We start from the raw sequence: 21,718 nt of genomic DNA on the forward strand, positions 1-21,718 counted from the left end.
TGGATAAAATAATTTAGTGAGCAATATTCAATGAATAATGCACACTGGAATGATAAATTATTTAGTGCTTTTTATTTGACCAGCTAGAGAGCTTGTTGAATAACCCAAAAGATTTCTCTTTAAATAATGTATTTGAGGAATAACAGCATTATTCATTGATTGCTTGACAAATGGTATTTCACCTTTTTCTTTCCCTCCCCACTTCTCCCCACCTTCTCCCACAGCCCAGCCGATGGTCACTATGAGATAAACATGATCTCATCCACAGCCACCTTGATGCCTGGCACCTGACTTCATGGCTGCTTGTGATACATCCGACTGAAAATTACAACAATCACTTGATCCCAACCTTTTCATAGAATTTCCATATCCAAACAGGCTCACTTCTCCTATAGAGCAATTTGATTGTGGCTCTCGGTTGTGAATTATTGTGAATTATTCAAAGCCAGGAGTTGAAGAAGTCATGCTACCCTTTTTCTCCTTGGCTCTTTCCATTGGATCATACAGGTGCATTTTTGCATGCGATAGAGTGTATATTTTTATGTCTCCAGCTGGCCTTGCTAGTCAGCTTCTCAAAGTCACTTGGGCACAATTTGAACCCACTTTTCAGCACCAACATAAGGGCAGTGCAGCTCCGAGGTAAGGGAACAAACATTGCCTTACTTTGAGGAGGCCTCCAAAGTTCCAGCCTATTGCAGAGTGCAGCACATGCCCCATTGGCATCGCTATGCCAGTGCTGGAAAGTTGGTTAGGATTTGGGCCTTGGTATACCAGCACTGGAAGCTGAGGGCAAGGCTAAATGCATTTTTAGCCTGATCCAGCACACAATTCTTCAGTTTTTATGAGAAAAAAAATGTAGCAGGAATCCTATCAGCAGCAGGCCACTAACCAGGGCCCATGAGAAGGGGAAGGGGGTTAACTGTGTCTAAGGTCCAAAGGGGGGGCAGGAGACAAAGGAGGGGGCCCAAAATTTCCTAGGATCTTACATTTTCCAATCTCACCAGGGCCCATGACGGGATGCATAGGTACATCATACCTGGGCCCAGGGTCAAAAGGGAGCCTGGAAACCAAAGGAGGGGAAATTTTGTGGGATCTCATAAAATGTTTGCATATGTTGTGTGAAAAATAGCATTCATGTTTTGTGTAAGGGGCCCAAATGAAATTTTGTATTCCATAAGGGGTTCTTGATAAAATTCATCTCAGAGGGAACTCTCTAGCCCCTTGTAGGAAATCCATTGTAAATAGAGATATAATTAGAAAACAATCCTGTGTCTGAGATCCCCTGGCCAGAGGGGGGAAAAGTGCTTTGAAACTTATGGTCTGAACAATGACAGCTTGTGCAGGAGAGAAAGAGAAAAGGGGGAGGGATGGCAGATATAGATATGTCAATGGTAATGGCAATGACCAATGGCAGATATGGATGTGTTAATGATGTCTATGGGTCTGCAGGGCCTGGGGACTCCATTTCCCAAGAGGCCCCGCTGTGACTGGGACTCTGGCCCTGAAAGGGGAGGATGCCTTGCCAGAGGGCTGGAGAAGGAGGGAGTGGGAGGCCTGAGCCCAGGGAGGGAGAGAGGCCTGGAGCAGGTGTGTGGAGGAGGCCAGCCGGGGAGGGAGTGGCAGGCTCTGGGTGCAGAGGGAGGAAGGAGGCTACACTGGGGAAGCCCAGGAAGGAAGGGCTGCTGGACTCTCCTTCTCCCTGTGCAGGGAGCCTGGTGGGACTGGCAGCCACAGGGCCTGGTTGAGGGCCTCATCCTCTGCCCCCCCCCAGACCTTTCTATGAAGCCATCAGTTCTCCTGAGGCAGAGATCAGGGCGATTGCTGGAACCCCCCAGTGTCAGCGCAGAGGCAAAGCTCCTCTCCCAACCCTCCTCCCAGCCAAAATTATGACTGTTAGAAATTAACCAGAAATGAAGTTGCTCACATACTTCTAGCACAATTCTATTTACCGACGACAAAATGGTGTCCAGTCATTGAACTCAAATGTATGGAGTCCACCATTTTTTTTTTATCATTAGAACTAAAAGGGCAGGAGGCCATCATTTTTTCTAGCCTTGAGCTTGAAAGAAAAATAACTAGCATGATGAGTGTGCTAGAAGGTGAAAAACAAACAAGATCCTAGCATGAAAGAAGAGAAAAATGTACTCTAGCACTTCTTGCAATGGAAGATGAAAAACGAACGCAGCCTACATTAGAAGGTCATTAGCCTCCAGCTATCGGAACTAATAGATGTTCTTCTGTGAATCTGCCCAATCTCCTGTGCAGTGATCACCTCAAACAGAGGAAAGGAATTCAAGCATGTACTTGAAGAAGGTATATAAGGTTAAAAAACTCATACAGTTCTCATTATTCTTCTAGAGGATCAGAGCAAACCAAACCCTGTGGAAGAACAGAAATGGATGCCACCCATCCGAGCCAGGTAAAGAAGATTTCAGGATAAAGTTTGGGCTTCTCCTTATGTAGTATTCCCAGCTGCAGCATTTTTGCCTTAGTCTGGACTACCTGTATCTGAATGTGAAAGTCAGGGGAGTTAGTTGGAAGGAAATAAGGCCTAGTCCTACCCAAATTTCCAGCACAGATGCAACCTCAATGCAGTGTTTCCTTCCCTTCAAGAAGTCTCCATGACTGTTCCTCCATTGCAAGATGCAGTGCACACCGTTGGCATGGCTGCATTGGGGCTGGAAAACTGGAGAGGAATGGGCCCTTATTTCCTTCCTACTAACTCCCCTGACCTTCTCATTCCCTGTACCCAAAGTTTTCCCTTCCTCCTCCAGGGTTCCTTTGGAAAGCCCAGCTAATCTACTAACATCCCTTCTCTTCCTTCACTTTCCTTGTTTCTGCATTTCTCCTTCAGTTCCTCTCTCCTCCCCTTTCCTTTTCAGCTCCTTCTAGCTGCTTCTGTTAGGGCTACATGGTGTGTGCATGTTGGTGGTTAGAGTCCCCCTGTATAGTTTCAGAGAGTGTGTCAGAATAGTAAGTCCAAGCTGAAACCCTGTTTTGGGTCTTAAGCGCTTTCAGTAAACATTGGTGCACCATAATTCTTGCCAAAGTATCTTCAACCCAAGATCCCTTGCTATTATCTTCAACACGGAATCCCTGTACACCATTTCTTTCCCCCTTGTGTGGGCATATTACATGTGTTTTAAAAAGCACTGCTGGTAGTGCAGGGGCTGTAGTGGGCAGATACCCACCTGGACAAGCCTCTACCTCATCCAGAGCAGCAGAAAGTGATGTAATGTTTTTGAAAGTGGGAAAAGGGGATTATAACTCATGAAAGCAGCTACACGTTACACAAGGTTCTGGATATGCTTTCCTGGGAATATGCCCTGTTGGAAGCACTGGGACTCACTTTTGGTCTTATATACATATAGGATTGTGGTGTCAATTTGGGGACTGGAATGGAAGAAAAGAGCCTCCTTTTAGGAAACTTTTGAATCTTTATTTGAGTGAACATGCAAAGTGGAGAGGGAATATGTGTGAGGGTGTGTTTTCAAATTTAGAAAAGTTTTGTCCTTTCATGGAAACTGGAATGTACTTCTCCCTTTGGATTGCAGTCATGGCCTAGGCTGACTTGCTAATAGGACATTTCTCCTTTTTCTTCCAGAGCCTGATTTCATTTGCAGAGATAGCTCTGTATTTCAGCAGAGAAGAGTGGGTTCTTCTGAGTCCATGCCAAAGGCGCCTATATGAGGCTGTTATGATGGCGAATTATGAAAATGTGATCTTTGTAGGTAAGGAGGATCCTTTGGCCCTTAATTGATAGATGCCCCCAGGTAGGTACCTCTACTCCATTGGATGTTGCCAAGGGGAATTGTTGACCAGGCTGCATAACCTGGGCATGGCTGCTGCTATGTCTGATGGCCCCACATCCTTCCATTCTGGGCAGCCCAGATCTGGTCTCTTGATGAGGAGGGTAGCCCCAACCTGTGGACATGGTGTCAGAAATTAGCCGGAAGTTCCGTGGCTGCCCTTTACAGGAGGTGGATGTGTTTTGGAGGGCACTTCCCTGTGTGTTTGGGCACTTCTGTGTGCAGTATCCACCTGAGAGAAAAACAGCATAAGTATTCCTGCATAAATAGTGAAGTAATATTGAGATATCACCAGGGTAATTTGGAAATTCCTCATGTAGAATGTACAGGGATGAAAAATGCCTTTCCTTGACAGAGAGGTTGGAGTGTAGATGAGAAAAGAGGAAATATCTTCACTGCAGACTTATATTAGAGTACTTCTGTGATGGCTGTCCTTATAGGAACCTGGAATTGTAGTTTGTGAAAGGCTTTGAGAAGTAACTGCAAGAGATGATGATTGATTCTTCAGGTCCAATGTGGTCTGATGCAAACCAGGCCAGGGGCATGACTTTGAAACTGAACTGATGACAGGAGACCTCAGAACTCAGAGGCCTAGAGCACGGTTGCAACCCACCAGCCAGGGAACCGCTTTTCCCTGCCCCTTTAAGGGGTGGGGAGAGGGGAAGGCAGCAACAGGATCCCTAGGATCCTGTTGCTGCTGGGGCTGGGAGGGTTTTTCCACCTCCCTTCAGCCAATGCTAGAATTCTGAGAGATCGGAGGGGGGTCTGCCTCCACAGGGCTCCTCAAACCCCTGTAAGTATTTCGAAAAAAGAAAAAAAAAACTGGCACTTTTGGTTTTCATTGCAAAACCAGAGGTGCCCTTTTTTCCTTTTTTCACATTTACAGAGGCCCTTAGGAGGGCTCCCCAGACCTCCCAGGACTCCAGCACTGGCTGGAGGTAAGTGAAACCCCTCTCCCATCCCTGGCAGCAGCACAATCCTGGGGATCAAGTTGCTGCAGTACCTCCTCCTAAAAAGGACTTTGGCCTAGAGAAGTCCAACTTTTAATTGTCAGAGCTATCACCCCCCCACCCCCACTCTGTCAATTAGGCCAGACATTTGCAAGAAACACATTTCATGTATGATAGCACCTTGGTTACATAGCATTTGTGTATAAGCATTTGACCCAGTGAACAAAAGCCACATCCTGGGAGTTTCCTCACTTAAAGACACACAAGAACATTTGAAAACCACAAGTGATCTCACCAATTTCATGGCCAAATTCAAGAAGTCAACACTGAATGAAGCAACTGCTCTCCACAATGGCGAACCAAACCTGCCCCGGGGCACGGATCCATAATGGCACCCCCCTCAGGATGCCACTGCCCCCTGCGCACAAATCTGCCCCCCTCACCTACCTGGAGTGCACGGTGCCCCACGCAACTCCAGGACACATCGGGGAAGCCTCCTGAAGGTTCCCCAACACTTTAATCTGTGCTTCCAGAAAACCAGAAACAGTTTCTGATCTAGTCAGGAGCCTCAGAGAGGCTTCCGTAGGGTACTAAAGCTGTACAAGGCTCCGCACCCGGGGCATTTGCCCCATCAAATGAATAGGAGGTCTCCCACTGGCTCACCATAGTTAGTTTCTACACCCTTGGTACAGTACTTCATATTACCAGTACCCATTTAGGGCTGTGGATGAGCTATCAAGTACCATTAAGCTACAAAAGCAGGTTCCTTGATGAGCTCACTCCATAAAAGTGGTGGCATATTGTAAACCCTGGTTAGACCGTATCGGGGTACACCAGTAATTGTTTTTCTTTCCTCTCGACTACAGTTATGTCTGGTGTATCGTTTGATAGATGCTGTCTGTCTGTAGTTGGAAATTCCATAATATTTTAGCATCTTCATTTTCAGTGACTTTTTCAGTTTTGTGGTCCCACCAGTTTTTTGCTGCAGGTAGCTTGTATTTTTTACAGATGTTCCAGTGTATCATTGTTGCTACCTTGTCATGCCTTCTTGTTGTTGCTATTGTGCACCATATATCAATTGTAATTTGTTTTTCTGAGAGCAATGTTACCACCCCATCCTCGATCCTGCCAAGCCACCTAAGAGGGTGTGCTACCGCCCCACAGAGGCAGCGAGCCCCATGCTGCCACACCTAGACAATCAAGTGCTATACTGCTACAAACCAGTCACTAACCACGCAGTTACCACGGCTGCCCATAGGTCAAACACAAGTGAGTCCTGAGACTACGTAAGCCTTTCCCAAGGCAGGATTCCTGGTTGCCCAAATGACAGAGACACTAGGGAGGTGGGTTCTGGGCTGGAAAGAAGGCGGGGCAGATTCCAGTATAAGGGGTCCAGTCAGTACCAGTAATGAGGTGGTAGTGGCAGGATGCAAGGCTGAGGGTTCTGTGTTCATAGCCATCTGCTGTCTGGTCTGGATCCTTATCACGGGATCAAGGGGAAACTTGGGAGGGTGCGGCCACACTTGACAGATCCCTGTTAGTCGCAACGCTCACATACCCCCCCCCCCCACTCAAGGGTACTGGGAATCATAGGCATCCTACTTACCCAGATAGCTGCAATTTCTTCTTTTGGTCTCTTCCTGAATTTCTTCTTTTTATTTCAACAGCATCGGTTTGGGACCAGATTGCAAGAAGGAGTGAGCAGCCTGTGTCTTCACAGCAAAGAGCCCACGTAGGGAAGAGGCTGTTTATCTGCCAAGAATGTGGAATGAGCTTCAGCTGGAGTCATACTCTTAAAATCCATCACAAAAGCCACACAAGGGAGAAGCCCTATAAGTGCCAGGAGTGTGGAAACAGCTTCAATACCAGCTACAGCCTTATATGCCATCACAGAAACCACACAGGGGGAAAACCCTATAAGTGCCAGGAGTTTGGAAAGAGCTTCAGTCACATGAATGGACTTAAGTACCACCAGAGATCCCACACAGGGGATAAACCCTATAAGTGCCAGGAGTATGGAAAGAGCTTCAGTCACAGCAGTGGACTTAAGCACCACCAGAGAACCCACACAGGGGATAAACCCTATAAGTGCCAGGAGTGTGGAAAGAGCTTTAACCAGAGTAATAATCTTATAACCCATCATAGAACCCACACAGGGGAGAAACCCTATAAGTGCCAGGAGTGTGGAAAGAGCTTCAATACCAGCTACAGACTCATATGCCATCACAGAAACCATACAGGGGAAAACCCTATAAGTGTTAGGAGTGTGGAATGACCTTTAACCAGAGTAATAATCTTATAACCCATCATAGAACCCACACAAGGGAGAAACCCTATAAGTGCCAGGAGTGTGGAAAGAGCTTTAACCAGAGTAATAATCTTATAACCCATCATAGAACCCACACAGGGGAGAAACCCTATAAGTGCCAGGAGTGTGGAAAGAGCTTTAACCAGAGTAATAATCTTATAACCCATCATAGAACCCACACAGGGGAGAAACCCTATAAGTGCCAGGAGTGTGGAAAGAGCTTCAATACCAGCTACAGACTCATATGCCATCACAGAAACCATACAGGGGAAAAACCCTATAAGTGTTAGGAGTGTGGAATGACCTTTAACCAGAGTAATAATCTTATAACCCATCATAGAACCCACACAAGGGAGAAACCCTATAAGTGCCAGGAGTGTGGAAAGAGCTTCAGTGACCACAGCAACCTTATAGTCCATCACAGAACCCACACAGGGGAGAAACCTTTTAAGTGCCAGGAGTGTGGAAAGAGCTTCAGTCAGAGCAGTGGACTTAAGTACCACCAGAGAACCCACACGGGAGAAACCCTATAAGTGCCAGGAGTGTGGAAAGAGCTTCAGTACCAACCACAGCCTTATATGCCATCACAGATCCCGCACAGGGGAAAAACACTATGGGCGCAATCCTAACCAGCAGTTATGCCGGCATGGGAGGCCCTGGAGGGTTGCATACGTGCCGTAAAACACGTTTGCGCCTCCGTGGGTGGAAGCTGCATCGGCGCATCCAGATGCGCCGATGCACAGAGGCTGATGGAGGCCTCCGCAGTGGCTTCCTCCCCGCCATTTGTGCCAGTGCACCTGCACCAACACAAATGGCGAAGGTAGGCGTGGGGGGCGGGGAGTAGGCAGAAGGGGGCATTTCTGGTTGGGGGAGGGCGGGCGATGGGCGGCCCAGGGGGCGGGCACGCAGGGAGCCAGGGGCAGGGCTGGCACCTGGCGGTTATGCCGGATCCCAACCCCTGTCCCTGGGGTGAATGGAGTGGCTTCAAGCCGCTCCACTCTCCTCAGACCTGCACCACCTCCAGAGGGCATGCAGCCCTTACCCAGGGATAAGGGGAAGAGCTTCCCCTTGCCTCTGGCTGAGCCCCTGCACCCAACGAACCTACGCTGGATGCAGCTCAAGCCCCCTGGCTTGCCTGCTCCAGCGCAGGTTTGGATTGTGCCCTATAAGTGCCAGGAGTGTGGAATGACGTTTAAGCAGAGTAGTAATCTTATAACCCATCATAGAACCCACACAGAGGAGAAACCCTATAAGTGCCAGGAGTGTGGAAAGAGCTTCAGTGATTGCAGCACGCTTATACACCATCACAGAATCCACATGGGGATAAATCTATAAGTGCCAGGAGTGTGGAAAGAGCTTCAGTCATAGGAATGGAGTTAAGTACCACCAGAGAACCCAAGTGCCTTACAGCCTTCAAACTCCCCACTCAGCATCCCCCCCATCGCTTATTCACCCTCTCGCTGCCCCATTTCCTTCACGTTTCCCCCCATGATCACGGCAAAAGCAAGCAATTGAGTGCAGCTGCTCTGTCCTCCCCCCCAGCTTAGAGCACAATCCTGTGTGTGTCTCCTCAGAAGTAAGTCCCATTGTGCTTGCTCCCAGGAAGGTGTACACAGGATTACAGCCTTCAAGCTCCCCACTCAGCATCCCCCCCCCCCGTTTTTGAAATCCTCTGTACAGTATGTATGCCTTTAAAGAGCACTTAATAAACACTTTGTAAACCAAATTTGACTTTGTTCTGACTTTTCTTGCCCATAGGAACACATTAATTAAATTTCAATGCATTCCTATGGGAAAACGCGCTTCGCAAAACGAAAAACTCGCATAACGAAAGGACTCGCGGAACAGATTAATTTCGTTATGTGAGGCACCACTGTATATGGATGAGGAAGGAGGATTTGGAAGAAATTTAGTTAGCAGATACTTATGGCCTAATGCTATCCACTGTTGGAACACAAAGCTGCTGATATATCAGCAACTTGTATCCTGTGCACTAGCAGGGGACCAATCAGGCTGGGAGAGGTAAGTAAAGAAAAAAATTTTCTTGCCTCTGGTGGCTGCCTGATTTCCTATAGAACTTCTCAGATCAACACTAGCTCTTTTGCTGGCATAGATCTAAAAGTGGCAATGGGTGTATCTAGGTTGGGCCAGGGAGATAGGATTTGGCAACCTCTTCTCAGGGGCTTCTGTTGCTGCAGAAGTAAGTTTTGATACCTGGAAATTTCTTGGGATTTCAGCTAACCTTGTGAAATCGAAAAGATGGAGGCCAGGCTGACAGGTCTACCCGTTCAGGGCTACTGAATGGGTAGACCTGTGCTCCATACGATTTACCAGCTGTTGCCACCTTCCTCCTGCCCAATTTCACCTCCACGCACCCCCATTGTCCCTTCCCTTTTAGACAGGGGCCCAAAAGAAATTTTGTACACCCTGATAAAATTCCTCTGGGATGACTTTTAACTAAGACATTAGTAACTAACACCAAAAAATAGTATGTATAGCTCTCAATGGGCAAAAAACTTCTCTGTTCTTCTCTCACCCAGAGAAACTGTTAACATAAGAACATAAGAACAGCCCCACTGGATCAGGCCATAGGCCCATCTAGTCCAGCTTCCTGTATCTCACAGCGGCCCACCAAATGCCCCAGGGAGCACACCAGATAACAAGAGACCTCATCCTGGTGCCCTCCCCTACATCTGGCATTCTGACTTAACCCATTCCTATAATCAGGAGGTTGCGCATACACATCATGGCTTGTACCCCATAATGGATTTTTCCTCCAGAAACTCGTCCAATCCCCTTTTAAAGGCGTCTAGGCTAGACGCCAGCACCACATCCTGTGGCAAGGAGTTCCACAGACCGACCACGCGCTGAGTAAAGAAATATTTTCTTTTGTCTGTCCTAACCCGCCCAACACTCAATTTTAGTGGATGTCCCCTGGTTCTGGTATTATGTGAGAGTGTAAAGAGCATTTCCCTATCCACTCTGTCCATCCCCTGCATAATTTTGTATGTCTCAATCATGTCCCCCCTCAAGCGTCTCTTTTCTAGGCTGAAGAGGCCCAAACGCCGTAGCCTTTCCTCATAAGGAAGGTGCCCCAGCCCCGTAATCATCTTGAAGAAGGAGGAAATTGGGTCCACCTGGAATTGGGTCTGTGAAATAATTTCACAGGCAAAAAGGTAGACCTCCTTTGCTGACCAAAGCATTATTTTTTCAGGAAAAAAAAATAGAGGTAGCAGGAAGCTGGTGAAGCAAGTGGCATCGCCCAGGAGCTCAAGGGATATGACAAGACCACCCACAAGTCACCCCAGTTGAGGAGATGTGCTCCCCTTCCGTCAGCCAACACTCATACTACCCTGGGTGTAGAATGCATACATGCTGCCCTCTGCTGGCTGCATATTGTCCTTAGTGGCATGAGGAAGTAGACAGGCCCACAGTTCTTAGTTGAGAAAGTTTGGAGGGAGTGGATATGGTGCATCTTTTGGATCCTTACTATTTCTGTGCAGCTAGAGGGATTCTCTTTGACTAGACACTATTACTCTCCCCTCCAGTTAGGCACTACACATGTTGGGATGGTTTACAGTTACTTTAAAGATACAGTATTCTGATAATGCCAACCAAAGGCTGAGCTTTTCAAGCTTTTCAAGCTACTGCACATAATCATATTGGCAGCCAGCTGGCTATATTCAGAAGCCTGATGATACTTGCAGTAGTTATAAGGCTTTTACACCAGATATAAACGGAGGGAGAGGAACACTCCTTCCTGATAAAGCCTCTGAAAGAAGGTTTTGCAGTCCCTCTGAAAAATACTCAAGTGTTTTTTTAATTAATGAGTTTCCCAAAAATGCGCATTCTATAATTGTGGGAAGCCTTGGGAAGAATGGTCGTCTCACTGAAACTTTGGGGTTGGAAACCAGGACACTAACTTTTCTACGTCATGAAGACATAATAGTCTCAAGAGTCCAATTGTGCAGGGCACTCCTATGCTCGACGCAGTGGGCTACAGCCACTGAGAGGAATTTTATCAGGGGGTACAAAGTTTCTTTTGGGCCCCTTCCCATCTCCCTTCAAATGTGAATTTGGCTCCTGGGCTCCCTTTGGCTCTTGTGCCCCCCCCTTTTGACTCCAGGCTCAGGTATGATTTAGCTCCTGCACTGCACTCTCATAGGCCCTGCATTTTAATCCGTCTCATCTGCTGGCCCTCTTCCATTCAATGTGCTTGCTTAGAAGGTATTCTAATTTGAAACCATTCTGTGTTTTCATCTGTCTGCTGAAAAGCTGCCTGCTGCAGAAAACACACAATGTCACAGCAATGACAATTGCCATTCCACCACACTCTCCCTCTTTCTCTCCTGAAAGTCAAATGAATTTCAATTTCTTTCAATGGGGAAGCAGAGAAGACCCAATTATTGCCACTTTAACGGTATGCACTTTTACCTCAGGCATCACTTAGGAACCGAGGAAAAACCTTTCAGATCCTGGATACAATCTTCGATCACAAAAGAATCCAGTTTGGCGTCTTCTTCCTGACTCCTACTATAATCATAATAACAACAACTTTACATTGTGTCACGTAAACTAAAGGACAGAAGGAGAGAAAAGTACCAACCACAAATGCAATGTTTTTCATTTAGAGTAGCAAGTTCAATATGACTCAAACATGCTTCATCATTAACATTCAGTTTGGGACTGAGCCCTTCAGGTTCCAAATTCAAATCAGTCTCACTCATTTTTATATCACTACATGTGCTACACATTCCTGCATAGCCCAATAATTCAACTTATTTGAATAGAGTTGTAGTGGAAGCAGGGGTAGGGCAGAGGGGCAGACAGGCACGGAGCCTAGTGGTTTGTGATGGTCCTTTCCCCCTCGCTCTCCTGCTCCCTACTTCCCCTGACTGGTCAGACTAATTCTAATGGGAAATTGGTAGAATCCCACAGCCACTATCCAAGGCTAGGAAATTCATTTGGAAGGAGGCCTTTTTGGAGAAGCCCATCCCGCAGGACAGTGGTTCTCACACATTTAGCACCGGGACCCACTTTTTAGAACGAGAATCTGTCAGGACTCACTGGAAGTGATGTCATGATCAGAAGTGATATCATCAAGCAGGAAAAATTTTAACAATCCTAGGCTGCAATCCTAGCCACACTTACCCAGGAGTAAGTCCCATTTATTGTCATTGTTAAAAGAATATACATAGCAGCGTGCTAAAAGTACAGGTTTGTAACATTTCTCCAAATGCAGTTGCATCCCATGGTAGTCGCAGCCCATCAAGTCTAATATATTAAAAATAAAATATTGAAATGAATGGGAACCCACATGAAATTGGCTTGCGACCCACCTAGTGGGTCCCGTCCCACAGTTTGAGAAACACTTCCTCAGGATAACAAACAGAGCATCTAAAATCAGACGGATCAGTCTTAAAGCCTGACAGTAGCAATACTGGAACAGTCTGGCCAGCTTGACACCCCACTTCCTGAAGAAGGAAGTCTAGAAAAGTAATCAGTAAAAAAGACGAGGTTTATTTAAAAGCCCAAAGAACCAAAACAAAAGGGAGGAGAGGTTGCAAAAGATCAAGCAAGACATATATATTATTATTATTATTTTATTATTTTTTTAATTTATACCCCGCCTTTTTGCCCAACGGGCACACAAGGCAGCTTACAAACAATTTAAAATACAACATTAAAAACAATCATTAAAACAATTTACAATAATTAAAAATCTAAAAACAAACAAACCCCGTGGTACTAGTGTACTGGTATATAGTACTAGTGGGTTTCAGCTATGAACCTGGCAATGTACACAAACAGTCCTGTGTGTAACCTTATCAAACCTAGAACTGAAGAAGTCAGAGCTAGGTGAGTTATGATCACTCAGCACCTCTGCTTGCCCCTTACCTGTTCAGGTGGGTTGGAATGTCCAATCAGCTGGCTCATACCAATCTCAGCAGAAAGCCTGTCTGGGATCTATTGTTTAAGCAGGACACAGGCATGAAGACAGTGAATTCACCCTGAAATGTGACTCTTCTGAAATGGCACTGACTGCAAAGAGTCTCCTTCAGCAGGATGTCTCAGCAGCCTGGTTTTGAAGGTGGAGGCACCGTGTCATATCCTATCTCCCTTCCTGGGCGTGATCCACCAACACGGATTAACTTGGACTTGCACCAGCTATTTTAATGGCACGGGTCCAGGTAGACCCATTGCACTGGCTGGGGCTTTCTCTGGGGCAAGGAAACAAATGTGTGACTAACAAATAGTAATATTTTAACTGAGTTTTATTGGACTAACTGCATTCTAGAGTTTAAAGAGACATGATATCAAAGCACTTCCGGATTAACGCATTGCAAAGGTCAGATTCTCACAGAAAACCATTTCGCAGCAGTTTTTAGATGAACACACACACTGTGACGTCAATAGCAAGTATGTTGCCTTACGAAGAACAAATGTCCCCTTATCTCATAGAGACCTCCAGCATGCAAAATTCCCTCACAGAATGTAATGCAAGCTGCACTGGTGCCACTGCATCAACGTGGGATAATTTGCACTAGATTGGGCTGCTCCTCTTATCACTTCTTGTTTTCCCCTTTTGTAAATGTGAGATTGCTCCCTCAGGTCTCACACTTATGTGTACCCCAAAACTGATTTCAAAATGAAAAACAAAGAAATATAAAAAAGCTAAGCTTACTAGTGTTCTTTTATGAGAGTTGGTGTAAATACTTGCTTTCTAGCATGTGTGTGTGCAAGTGGTGCTCAGACAAATATTGTATAGCTATCTACCTGTATATGAAGTCTGAGCTTAAAACTATGCTGCTAAGCTCTTGTAACATCTAGGATCCCTTGTAACATCTTGGTTTTTGCACCTTGCAACAGTTACTACAGCTGGTGTCCCCTCAAACCTCCTCCCCATTTCTATATCTGTCACCATATATACAAATGGCCGCTGAACATAAATGAACATGGTTTCGATCTTGCACAGTATGTCCTGAGAACAACTGTCTTTCTGCCAAGTCCAGCCAAATATGTGAGTTAAAACCGAAACCGTTTGTGAGAACCAATTTTTTACTCAAGTTGAACTTGCTTGGACATTCAGAGATGGACCATGCTATTTACGTTTCAGGTAAGCATTCTATACCATAACTTCTACTGATAACACCTTGCATCAGTAACTAGTGCAGTGAACAAAGTAGGTCTGCAGAAGGTGCCAAAATCTCCAAACCTGCACCATGTGCAGAGTCAGAACATGCAACTTGAGCTACAAATGGACTGACTTCGAAGCACACCAGTTCTTAACTAAAACAATATGCAGTTTCTAGCTATATAAATGTGGAAACGGGAACAATCAGATTTTATTGCTCCCAGACATTTTCATGACTTAAGCATAATGGTGCTCATTTCTTTCAGCAATATTAGGATTTTAGCTTAATACATTTTTTAAACATTTCTGAGTAGGAAAGTTTAGCATGGGACTTGAATACTGGAGGGGGGAAGCTTAATATCATGGGAAGTTAACTTGCCATAATTTTACTGTAGAGAGTATGATAAAAATAAGTTGAGGATGTACACTTTTGTCTGCCCTTTTCCACCCACTCCTGCCTCCCATCTACCCCCATGCAAACTTATTGGTGCCAGTGGCTCTCCACGGTCCGCTGACACACGGAGTCAACCGCCTACCACTTGCAGAGGCCAGGTCACATACACCAGCATGTTGTACTTTGAGACAGCCAGAAAATGCCTTAGGGCCCAATCCTAACCAGTGTGCACCAGCTCACTGCTGGGGTGCACTGTCACAAAAGTGCCATAAGGTACATTTGCAGGCCCTAGCACCAGTGGAACACAGCTTGGCAGTCACACAGACTGGTGGGCAGCAGAGAGGTAGATGGGAGTGTGGGGGGAGGCAGGGAGGAGGCGTTCTGGGGTGGGGGGAGGCAGAGGGAGGGAGGAGAGAGGATGGAGGAGGCATTCCGGAGGGGAGCAGGGCGGGAGGGAGGCAGGATCAGTGGAGCTTTGCTCCACCCAATCCTGAGCCTCCAGGTTGGGCTGTCCCCCCGACACAGAGGCTCCTCATTCTACTCCGACCCTCAGGTCATTGTAGAATTGAGTAGACCTATTGCAGGGCTACTCGCTTTACCCAGGAGAAGGGGACAAAAGTTCTCTTCTCCTGAGGTGATGGTGACTGTATGGGGCACACTGGATGCAGCAGCAGCCATTTTCTGCACCATTGTAGCCCTGCGCTCTGGGCAGCTCAGGATTGGGCTGTTACACTGCTGGAATATTCATTCTGGCAACGTAATGCACAACTGGGATCAGGCCACAAGTCCCTTAAAGAGAGAGAATAAAAATCTAAAAATTTCCTTTTAATAGGAAAGTTTATATGAGCTTGAAATCTTCAATATTATTTTGCATTTCTAACAGCAAGTTGGCCCAGTAATCTCCAGCTTCTCTGTCTCTTAAGGGAAACTGGTAGTATTTTGTGAGGGGCACATGCATGGGTGCACATACAAAATCCTTCATAAGCTTCTGCAAATGGTTGCTACTTGCACAAATCCAAGCAGAATGTACCTCTTGATTTGACTTCCAAAGCACATAGTCAAAAAAGAGCCTGAGTTCTAAATTAACTGTCAGGGACTGCAGTGTTGTGTGTCTTCCTCAGCACACAGCAGCTGCAAAACTATATCATGAGCTGGAAAGCTGTAGCAATCTTTTCAGTTTTGGTGACACATTATTGACATCATATGTTTTATGAACATGGCTGCCATTTGGGCATGGCCACCAAAGGCGTTGCACCTTTTCAGTGCTACCATTCGTGAAATCTGTAATGCAGTTTAAAGAACCTAGACGAGCCCTGCTGGATGAAATCAAAGGCCCATCTAGCCCTGCATACTGGTTCCCACAGTAACCAAACAGCAACCTCTGGGCCCACAGGCTGGTACATCTGCTAACATTGCATGCCACTGGACCAACATATGAGAGAAAAGAAGATCCAGTGCTCCTCTTCGTGGACAGACTGCCAACACAGACATGGGCTTTTCAGTTGACAACACTGTGCTTGACCTGCAACGTTAATGCATGGGAGGGGGAAATTTGCAAGGGAGAATTACCTATGAAGTTATGTGTGGAGGGCATGATAGAAAACATGCTAGAAAAGATTTTTATCTTTGTTGTATTAGATGTTTTTACCTGCTCTGTGTATTGTTATTTTTATCACTATTAATAGTTTTTTTTAATTGTGTTGTATTGCTGTTATTTAATATGTTTTATTATATAAATTGCCTTGAGCTGTGGGAAAGCGGTTCGTAAATCTTTCAGTAAAAACAAACAAATAAATTGGGAGGTAGAAGGGAGTAGCTTTAATCCTTTTTGCTGCCTGCCAATTCTCTCCAGAAAAAGCCCTCCAGACTGACTTTTCCAGGCCCCATTCACAAATATGACCGAGAGTTAAATTCCACAGTGAAATCATTTAAGAATCATCCAAATAAACCACTTTTATATTTTATGAATTAACATGTAGCTTTTCATATACTACAACTTCATACTAAGCTTTGTGTGTCTTGATTCTCTTTGATCTTATAGTACAACATTTGGCAGTATTCGTTGAACTGAATACGGCTGTGTCTTAATATTTGCAATAACAGGTGCAATGCAAGACCAGAAAGTTATTTTTGTTCATTACAATATGTTCTGTCTGCCTGATCTTTATGCAGCAAATTGCTTCTGGAGGTTTTGCAGGGAAGAATCAACAGAAGATGCATTCAACAAGCCCCTTTCCCACCTGTCGATTCTCCTCGAAAAATGCCCACCATATGTACACATTCCCATTATCTCAACAAAGCCAAGCTTAGAGACATACATCTATTCCTCTTCTTTAATGAAGCCAAAGTTTGGAATCGCTTTGGGCAGTTTGAAACAAGCAAAACAAAATTGTCAAACTTTGGAGCTGTAGGAAGCATCCCTTTCCCTGAAGTCAGATCGTGCTTCATTTGAATAAAAAGGGAGATTAGCATTTGTGAACTTAATGGGAAACTATGGTTTTAATGCAACTACTTAGGAAAAAAAAAATACCACTGAGCTAAAGGCAAGCGGGAAGCCGTTCATATTTTAAGCTGAGGCCTTTACCACTTCCCAAAGCTGCATAGCCAGCATTTCTGAAAGGATATGACAAACGAGCCACTGGTGAACCCAGCCTTCTAGCTAAGGATATGTTTATCCGCGTAAGTGCGGGAGGCTTCTTTACATAATGATTCCGCGGAGAAAGGGGAAGCTCATAACGACGGTCTCCGAGCATTGTGATCAGCAGATCTGTCTGAAAATAAAAGAAGAAACAGAGCTTCCACCAGGGCCTGTAATGTTCCTTCTTTGTGTTCCGTTTCCAGAGACAAGGGGCTCATGAACAATTTAAAAAAGCTCAGGGAAGTGGTGCAGCTATAGCTTGTCAACGTAATTTATGGGTGTGGATAATTGGGTGGTTGCTTTTCTTCTCAAATAATGAAACAGTTGAGCCAGTTTTCAGTTGAGATCCTACTTGGCGGGGAAGGGAGAGACAGCGGCATCTGTTCAACTGCTGAGAATGATATGGGTAGCGTATATAATAATAGTGTATAATAATATGGGTATGGTATCGTATATACATATACATACATATATGGGGTCTCTGGCGATTATATAATACAAGTTAGGCATCCCTTATCTGAAGTGCTTGGGACCAGAGGCATTTTGGATATCGGATTTTTATGTATTTTGGAATACTTGCATATACATAATGAGCTCCATCTTGGGAATGGAGCCTAAGTCTAAAGACAAAATTCATTTATACTCTTACACTCTTAGCCTGAAGGTAATTTTATACAATATTTTTAAAAATCATTTTGTGCATGGAACAGTTTGTGATTTTATTTCTTTAGGTAAAAATGTAAAAACAAAAGTCAGGCTGGCACTCAAAAAAAGTTCCATATTTTGGAATACTCCATATTTCAGAATTCTGGATAAGGGATCCCCAACTTGTATATATATTGCCAGAAACCACAGTCTAGGAATCACTGCTAGTTAGTGTAGCTGCGCAATAGCGGCAGAAAAGGAAACACATTCCAAAAAGTCCATTTTCCCAGCACCAATGGCCTTTGCAAGCATCACTTATCTACTGAATCTATGTATGAGATGCATGATGGAAAACAATCCCCTACCATCAAAAGGTTTCCTAAACTTCAGCAATTATCCTTTTTCTACCAAATACACAAGTTCTCTGGATCACAAGACCATGAACAGAAAGCAAAATGTTCTGCAAGGCAGTTGGATGTAGGGAAGCATTAGATGGCATACCATGCAAGGAAAAGGACTGTAGAATTGCAGGACTTGTACGTTGTCTCTGTAAGGTGGCACCCTTATGTACAATTACTCTTTTTATGTATAAAGCTGATGCTTTTTCTGTGCTACTCCAACAGATACTCTGCCTTAAACTGCAGAACAATTAAGGATTTCCTAGACCTGAACATATAGACATTTCATTTCAGTTGACCACTCCATTAGAAAATGGCTGCGGGGTCTCCCTTTTATCCTTTAACCCTTACCAAAGAAGTAGAAAAGAGAGAAGGATGGTTGGCTTTCATGCTGCAGGCTGTCCACTCATGGTTTGAAACTTTTGTCACTTCTGTGCTTAAAGGAAGTTCTGAGAGGGGATAAAACCAAAGGCCGTGGTGGCTAAAGAACCCACCTTTCCATTTCAGAGTCTATCAGAATCACATACGAGAGAGTTCAGCTTGACAGGATTTTGCCTAAATAAAATCTGCAAATCCCTATGTATGTGATTCCCAGGTGGGCAATGGCTCGGTTAATTCTGTTTTGTTCTCATCTGAAGTCCGTTACTTGTCATCTAATCCACTGCTATAAGTGCCCCTTACCATTTCTCAGGTGCGTCTTTCAAGTTGAAATCTCAGCCCACTTCTCCTCAGAATTTATTGTATATCACTAAGGACTTATGTGCAGATCTCACATTCCATTGGGTAATTGACTCTGGCCCCTTCCCTCACATAATAAATAAGTTAGATAATATTGAAGAGCCTTTAAATTAACAAAAGGTTAAATAACATTTTATGAGCTCCCCTGGTGGCACTCTGGCTGGCACCACGTTTTCCGTAATACATCATTACAGCAATAGCACTCTGTTGTATTATTGCAGTACTAATATGAGGGAGCTGTTGCTTGGAACTGCTTACTAAATAGGCTTCCTGGGCCCCAAGAGCCTCTAAGCAACCGATAAATTGTGTGTTATTCAGAACTGCTTAGTAAGATCTATCAGGAGCAACATGGTGAATAGAACTGAAATGAAGCATTGGGCTTTTGGGGTTCTCTCCCAGCAATCTGGCCAGTCTTCGGCGTCAACAGCAATTATTTGGATTGTCAAGACATCATCATCATCATTGTTATTGTTATTTATTATTCCTATAAATAGGTACTTAGCAGCAGGTTTGCTTGCCTGTGGTGGTGAGTACAAATTGCCTCAAGGCACCCAAGGGGAGAAGCTTTTGTAAACACTGGGAAATAACTGTGATTTTTTTTTTAACCCCCTTCCTTTTAGGTCATGTATGCATGTACTGCAAACTTAGGAATGTGTAAGCAAGCAGGCTGCTAAGATGGTTTGAAGTTAGTAGTTTTTATGAACTTGTTTACAAGGCAGAGAAGGACTGCCTGCCCCAACAATATCACAGTGTAAAAAGAAGACACATATGAGTAAAGGTAAAGAAGAGAAGGAGTGGGAGAGGAGGATATGAGTATATGTAAGTAAATGCTCATTTGTATAGATCAGGGGTGTCCAAAGTTTTTGGCAGGAGGGCCACATCATCTCTCTGACACTGCGTCGAGGTCCGGGGGGGGAAGTATTAATTTACATTTAAAATTTGAATAAATTTACATAAGTTTACATAAATGAATATATTAAAGATGAACTTATATGAATGAATAAAAGTCTTGCAATAGCTCAAGGCTAATAAAAGGCCTTGCACAAAGCAAGGCTGGTCTTTCCTTTGCTGCCACTACTGCATCACAGACGTGAAACAGCAAGCAGTGGAGGAAGCCCTCATCCCACAGCTCACGCGAGAGGTCAAACAGTCGCCCTCATTCTGAGAGCAGTTGCGTTGGGCCAGTGTGGGCTCCAACAAATCTCCAGAGGGCCAGAGGCTCATTGGAGACTGGGGACTCCCTGAAGGCCGCATTGAGAGGCCTTGAGGGACACATGTGGCCCCAGGGCTGGGGTTTGGGCACCCCTGGTTTAGATGGGAAGATGGGATTTCAGTTGAATATATCAGACCAAGTGTAGGGACTATTTTATCTCTTTTTCTTCTTCTGCTCACTGTGGGAAGGAAACCAATATCTTCTCTCCCTCTACTTTTGACAGCCATAGGATGGCTGATATAGCAACTCTATTCTGGTCTTACACCAATCTTACAAAATGTAAGACATGCTTCATAGAGCCAAATTTTCATGAGGTTTACTAGTTGTAGTGGTGAAAAAGAGGGCTACATTTATACAAGCTACACTGTACCCCCCAAAACACCCACAATCTGTGCAACCATCTCAGTAGGTACATGGTGATCTTATCACCAATGAAAGACCAGATGTTAGGTCTTTTACTGCGCAATCCAATCCCAGCTTTCTGCTGATACTGTGCCAGGGGAGGGTATCACAAATGTAAATCATGTTCATGGCCCAGAGAGCAAGCAGCACTGTTGGATAGACCTGTACTGCCCCGCCAACACTCTGTCTTGAAGAGTGGCTGGTGGCAGAGGTAAGACATGCTCCAAGTGGCAGAGATAAGACATGCTCCAGGTGGCAGTGGGGCAGCAGGAGGGTGGAATGGAGTGGATCAGGCCCAGAAGGAGGCGCGATTGGCAGATCAGTCTTTACATGGGGCTGTTTGGACTTGCGCCTGCTACTTAGCAGGTTCAGATTTGAGTAGCCCCCTAGAGCAGGCTGGAGCATTACTTGACGTAAGGGGAAAAAAGTCCCCTTACCACACAGAGACCTTCAACCTCCTCCAAAGCTGGACTGATACAGCAGAGGCCATGCGGCCCCACAAGTGCCAGCACAAGTCAGGATTGGGCTGTCAATTGGCCATTGATTTTAGCATAGTGACTTGTTTTTAGAACACAGAAACAATTTGTACCAGCACCCAGCAACCAGCATCCCACAATTTGTACTAGCACCTAGCTTGCACATATATACTTTCATCAGAAATCTCAAACTACTGCAGTCCACCACTCAATACTCTTACTTCCTCCCTCCCTTCCCTGCCCTCTCTGCCTTTTGAGGTGAGATGGCAAGGGGAAGGGGTGAGAACTGGGAGGAGGAAGGCAAGAGACGAGGGTTAGAGGTCAAAATGGAGAGGGTAGGGGAGGTTCGGGGGGAGTTTGGTAGAGGGTTGGGTAAGATTGGGGGGAATTTGCATGGTGCACATTGTGTGCTGGGAGGCCCTGACAAGTCTTGCTGGTTCAAGCACTGGAGTACATTGTGTCATGCCTTAAAAAAGCTTTCACTGCTCTCCAGTTTTAGACATAGGAATCAGCCTTATCTGAGTTAGACTATTGGTTTATCTAGCTCTAGACTAACTGGCAGAAGCTCTCCCGGGTTCCTGATAGGAGTATTTTCTAGTCTTACCTAGATGA

At 45.1% G+C, this 21,718-nt stretch overlaps 1 pseudogene; it reads left to right on the forward strand.

Moving 5' to 3' along the window:
* The window catches only part of LOC136638561 (zinc finger protein 91-like), a 375,674-nt pseudogene that overhangs the window by 57,723 nt on the left and 296,233 nt on the right, over positions 1-21,718 (forward strand).

The sequence above is a fragment of the Tiliqua scincoides genome, chromosome 2 (genome assembly GCF_035046505.1).
Source record: "Tiliqua scincoides isolate rTilSci1 chromosome 2, rTilSci1.hap2, whole genome shotgun sequence".
Lineage (NCBI taxonomy): Eukaryota > Metazoa > Chordata > Lepidosauria > Squamata > Scincidae > Tiliqua > Tiliqua scincoides.